Here is a 5,824-nt window from a genome sequence, read left to right on the forward strand (position 1 = left end):
TCCTCACACTGAACAAGACCACTGGTCTATCAACTTTGAATCTTAATCTCCAGTAAAGGTTGCTGAAAAGGAAAAATTGGCAATATAAACCCTCCATAATTCACCTACATCTGCAATTTTGTTGAATGGGGTAGATTTCTTCCTGACCTCTATTCCATAACAATTTCTGTAATAGAATGGGCTGATTGGCAGGGTGTCATTTTCACCCAGCTAGTGGAATTGCAGATGCTAGTCATGTTCATGTTACCAATCCCTTCTTTGAATCTTACTATAGTATTTGCCTCAATAATACCATACCTGAGTTTGAACTTAATAATTGTGTTGGCTTCTATGGTCCTGATTCAGGAAAGCACTGAAACATCTGCTTAAGGCCATTCCTTAAGCAAGGATAAGCCTTGGTTGGGGATGAGCTATGCCTAGCCTCTACTATCGATCTCCCATGCTTCTGGACTTTGTTGGTTGCTGCATGGGGCTGGGAAGGAATTTTCCCCCCTCCAGTTGCTATACATGGAAGAGTTCTTTTTTTCACCATCCTCAGAAGCACTGGATATTGCCTGCAGCCTAGGCTGGAGATTTTCGCTATGGCATGGTCCTGCTGGGACGAATACCCAGAGGTTCCTGGCTAGACAGTCTTGCCCCTCTTCTCAGGATCAAATTGACTACATTTGAGGTCAGGAAGGAATTTTGCTCCAGGATCAGATTGCTACAGTCTCAGGAGGTGGGAAGGGAGGCAGGGGGGGTTGTCTTCTGCTGTAGCAGAGGGCCTCACCCTCTTACTTGGGCCTAACCCTTGCAAAAGCATGATGTTGGTCACAGTTGCTCCCCTGCTTTGGCAGGTTGAGGTGCTATGTTTTGTGGTTGTGTAACAAGGTAGGCTGTGTAGTTTTAGTAATAGGATGAACAAGAATATTCTTGGGATGGTTTGGATAGGGTTAGTCCTGCCTCAGGTAGAGGGTTGAATTAGATGGCCACCAGAGATCCCTTTCAGTCCTACTTTTCTATGATTGTATGATCCTATGATCCCTGTTCTGGACAACACTTAACCATATGTTTAATACTAAACCTGAATAAAGCTTTCTGGAATCAGAACTTAATCAATAGACAATAAATAATATGATTATTAATAAAACAATGCATAATGTTCTTCTGTCACCCTGGAATGGAGAGCCATTATCGATAGGTTACCTAAACTGGGTGCATAGATCAATTGTGCAAGTCAAATCAAGCTCCTGCTTGGTGCCATGTCACCCCAGACATACAGCTTGTGCTCATGGACAAGCATACAAAGGCACAATATATGACAAAGTCTCAGTGAGGAACAAATTAATTGCCATGTTTTCTTCCATGCAACATGAACCTTTTCCCAAAAAATCTGCCCCCAAAATTGTGGTGCATGTATTAAGCAAGGAAGTTGATTTTCTTACCAGAATAGAACCAGACTGCTTTGATTCCTGCTCCACAGTGCAGCAGCTGCTATATTACTATTCAGGTAGCTGAGACAGCCAATTGACTTAATACCTTATTGTTCTTCACTCCAGGGATGTTAATGATCATTCCTGCTTTTTAATTGTTTTAAAACTAGTCAACCTAACTTTTCTTCAGGCATTTTTTCTATCTGCTAGCTGCTCATGGTCTCTCTCCTTCTACTTCACAACCTTAGAGATTCTTTAGTTCTTTTCTAAATCATAGATCTACTTTCATGGAGACCAGCCTTCAGCAGCAGTTAAGGTTTCAGCTTTAATTATGCAGGAAAGGGAGGGTGAGTCAGCTGAAGATTGGACTCTCTCCCTACTTTATCTGGCCATAACTCTGAAAGCTGACCAACTCTGGCCCCCTGCTGGCTGCAGTGTGGACACAGCGGGAAGCTGCCCAGCCCAGACTCAATTCCCCACCAGTTGCAGCCAGGAAACAGGGGGCAGGGAGAAGTGGTGGCATGAAAGTACAGCTTCCAGCTGTTTAACCCCAGCACAGCTTTTCACTGCCCAGCCCCATCACAGGCCTGGACATAAACGGGGAGCCGTTAGTGATAGATTACCTAAACTGGTGCATAGATCTACTCATGGTTTTGTTTGGCCGTTCCAGTAGCTCCAAAGGCCAGCTGTAAGTCACAGACCATATGTTGCTGACCCCTGTATTAATGAGATCAGAGCTCAGTCACAAAATTCAGAGGTGGTTTGGATCCCTCCCCAAAAAGATCAGGTCTCTTTGAAGCCAGGGTTCAGATTCAGGGTTCAGTTTCAGATTAACAATATTAGCTTTTATTTGCTAAAATAGAAGGCAGATACATGAACACTTTTAATGCCAAGCACCAAATATCGGCATTAAAGAAAATTAGCACTACCATTCAAAGTGAATGGAACTCCAGCACATAGGTAGGTAATAGCAAGACTCAGTATTTATGGAGTACAAGACCTCTCTCCCTCCCCCTGCTGAGCACCAATAGGCTGTCTACATTGGCTGGAATCCATCTTGGTATTTCAGCAGACTTAGCAATCAGCAGCAGAATAGTTACTGCTACTAGGGAAGGCAAGCCTTCCAATGTACTAAAGGGTGTATGCACATGAGTTAAAATCTTGTCTTCCCTGTATGGTAAAATTCCTTTGTTATTTCCTTAGAAATGTCCTTAAGCCTGCAAGGTACAACAATCTTGTGTGGTGGGCCTAATGCTTCCCAGTATTCCGAGTTGTCATTTTAAAGAGGAAAGAGTATGTTCACCCCTCTATTGGGTCACCTCCACTGACCAATTGACCCGGGGGGGGGAGAAGCCCTGGAAGCAAAGCCTCACTTCATCCTCTTGTCTCTATCCAGTAGCAGTCAACATACAGGCAGTCCTTGACTTACAACATTTCGAGTTACAACATTTCACACTGACAATGTTTCTAAATTGGCACCCTGTTTCAACTTTCTGATGTCAGTTTCGACTTTACAACACTTGATCTGATGCCAAGCCACATCAGTGAACAAGTTCGCTGCATCACCCATCTCCCTGAAGAACATCTGTTCAAACTTCCTTGGACACTTTCTTTAGGAATGCAGACAAGACTCCAGAAAAACTGCATCCAAGACTCCTGAGAAGACTCCAGCCAAGAACCCTTCAAAAAGTCCAATCAAAAGCCCTTCAAAATGTCCAGCAAAGTTTCCTCAAAAAAGTCCTTCTAAATCAATATCATTGCTATTCACAATATAAATACATTAATGTAACTATATTACTCATCTATAATTGATTGAGTACAAAATTCTGGGTTATTTTTGGTGAAAATAGGATATCAGGCCTTGGTTCAGGAACCAATCCCCCATTTATAACATTGTCTCCTATGGGAAAATCAGTTCTGAGTTGCAACATTTCGACTTAAGACGTGGTTTTCAGGAACCAATTGTGTTGTAAGTCCGAGGGCTGCCTGTACTCATAGCACAGGGATTCGAATTAGTCTTGTCCCTTCCATTCTGCACAAATATGGGCAGGAACAGGGAAAGGTTCCTTATCTTTCTACTAAAGTACCTGTTCAAGCATGCAGGAACAATACATTTTTTCACTGGTTAACTGATCTATTTTTGGACAACATTGTTTTTCATGGGAAAAATAATGATTTCTTGCAATCAATACTTTTCATGTAAGCAAAGATTTTGACAAAACTTTTTTTGGAAAAGGTTTCTCCAGTCCAACCTGGAATTTCTGGCTAAAATGACTGAGACTGCCCCTCCACCCTAAGCTGGTGGTTATGATACTCTGCCTGATTAGATCCAGAAACGTGAATCTGAGGCCACAGACACATAGATGGAGATTCAAGCTGATCAAAAGCTACACACACACATAAAGTGACACAAGCTGACACCAGCCTGGACTAATCAAAGGCAATATCCTTCCAGTTTCCCAGTAACAATAGAACCCAACCTACCCATTTGTATAAGGCTGCCACAATGTGATTTGTTTCAGGCTTATGTCCCCCCGTCTTCACAGCTAACATATTTAAATGTCTTAGGTCTAAATAAGCAGACAGAAATTACATTTGTTGCATGATTGGCCCCTTGAAAGGGCTCTACAGCCATGCCTAAACAGAAGAGTACAGCTGCAGAGTGCTCCGATCATGTGATAAATTAACCCTCATTATATGAGGGTTCAAATGAAGGTGCTGCAAAGTGGAGCATTTTAATTAACTTCTGTCTGCCCCAACAGCTGGGCTGAAGCAGCTCAGCCCTGTCTCTCATGCTGTCTCAGGATGGGAAAGGGGAGAAGGCAGGGGAGGGAGGACAATTTCAGGGTCTGCCCAGCTACACTGGGTGGGGGTGGACTGAAGTGCCCTCCAAGGTGAGGGGCTCAATCAACCTACTCTGCCACTCCAGCACAGCACTGGAGCTAGGCAGGTGGGGGCAGTGTTGGGGGGGGTGGTAGGGGAAGAGACTAACAACCCACAACCTGTCTCACTGGATCAGCTCCAAATTGGAGCTCAATCTCCCACCCTCCCGACCCACGGCTAATGTCTGTTGGGTCAGGAGGGTCAGTCTAACACATGGCACTTTCTGTAAAGCATTATGAGTTAAGCCAGGGAGCTGCACTTCTGTCTGCGCCTTAAGTCTCACACATCATAATGGCTGGGCTATTTTGCAGTGAATCAAGTCTCTCCCTCTCCCACTTCTCAAAATATTTTGGCTTCATCTTGATGTGAAAGAGGAAAAACTTTTGAAATCTCCAGGATTTTTATGGGAAGAGACAGACATTTCCTTTACTACAGTGGTTTTCAACCTTTTTGATTTGTGGACCCCTAAAAAATTTTGAATAGAAGTGCAGACACCTTCACATTTTAAGTCTGGCTATTCACATACTTTTGATTGATCATAGTCATCTTTTGCAGATCCCTTAGACATAGTCTGCAGACCTCCGGGGGTCCATGGACCACAGGCTGAAAACCACTGCACCATACACTGCTACTTTCTTCAAACCACAACTAATAATACTGATGGGCTTCAGGCCAGTGTTGCAGTGGGCATAAATTACTATTGCTCCAATGACTTCAGCAGAGTTGCATTGGCTGACACCAACTGAAAGTCTGACCCCAGGAGGTCATTCACAATATATACATGCCAAAAAAAAAAGGCTGACCAGGAAGGACTCTCTTTTATTGAAGGCAACAAGCACACTGTCCTGTGAGGAGCAGATCTAGACATACATACAGGAACAGGTCCAACAGTGTTACATTGGCAGGCCTCCAGCTGTCTACTTTATGCTGTAACAAATTATGCTCTACTGACCAATTCTAACTGTAATTTGGGGGTTCTTAGGTTACAGCCATATGGTGGCCTTAAAGGGACTCACCATTAAAGCAAGCAGCATAATTACATGCAAATCTACACTATTCCATTCCAGTATGCTGATTTACTAGCTTGCTTATAACAACTGTTCATGAAACTTAATAAGTAACATCTTTTTCTTTGCGATCTGAGATTTAGGCCAGATTTAGGCCAGAGCCTCAACCTAGTTCCTTTGACTTTTATTTAAGTTATTCTGATGGACACCACCTGTGGGTCTAGCCCTCTGCATTTAATATTAAACAAATTCAAGTCTAAAGGCCAAATCGTCAACTGATACGTATCTGGTACGTACACATAGAGCAGCTTTATACAGCTGTATAACAGCTGTAAATCTGGCCCTAATTTTGAAAAACTTTAATAGTTCACCAGGAGTAAAGAATGATGCCATTAGTGAGGATATTGATTATAAAGTTACATTCTTGACTATTTTGGGTTACAAAGATGTTTGCAGAGATGCCTAGACTGTCTCTAATTTTTTTTTTAGCAAGTATGTGTGTTGAGAGGCAGTTTGTCAAAA

Source organism: Alligator sinensis, unplaced genomic scaffold (assembly GCF_000455745.1).
Source record: "Alligator sinensis unplaced genomic scaffold, ASM45574v1 scaffold648_1, whole genome shotgun sequence".
NCBI lineage: Eukaryota > Metazoa > Chordata > Crocodylia > Alligatoridae > Alligator > Alligator sinensis.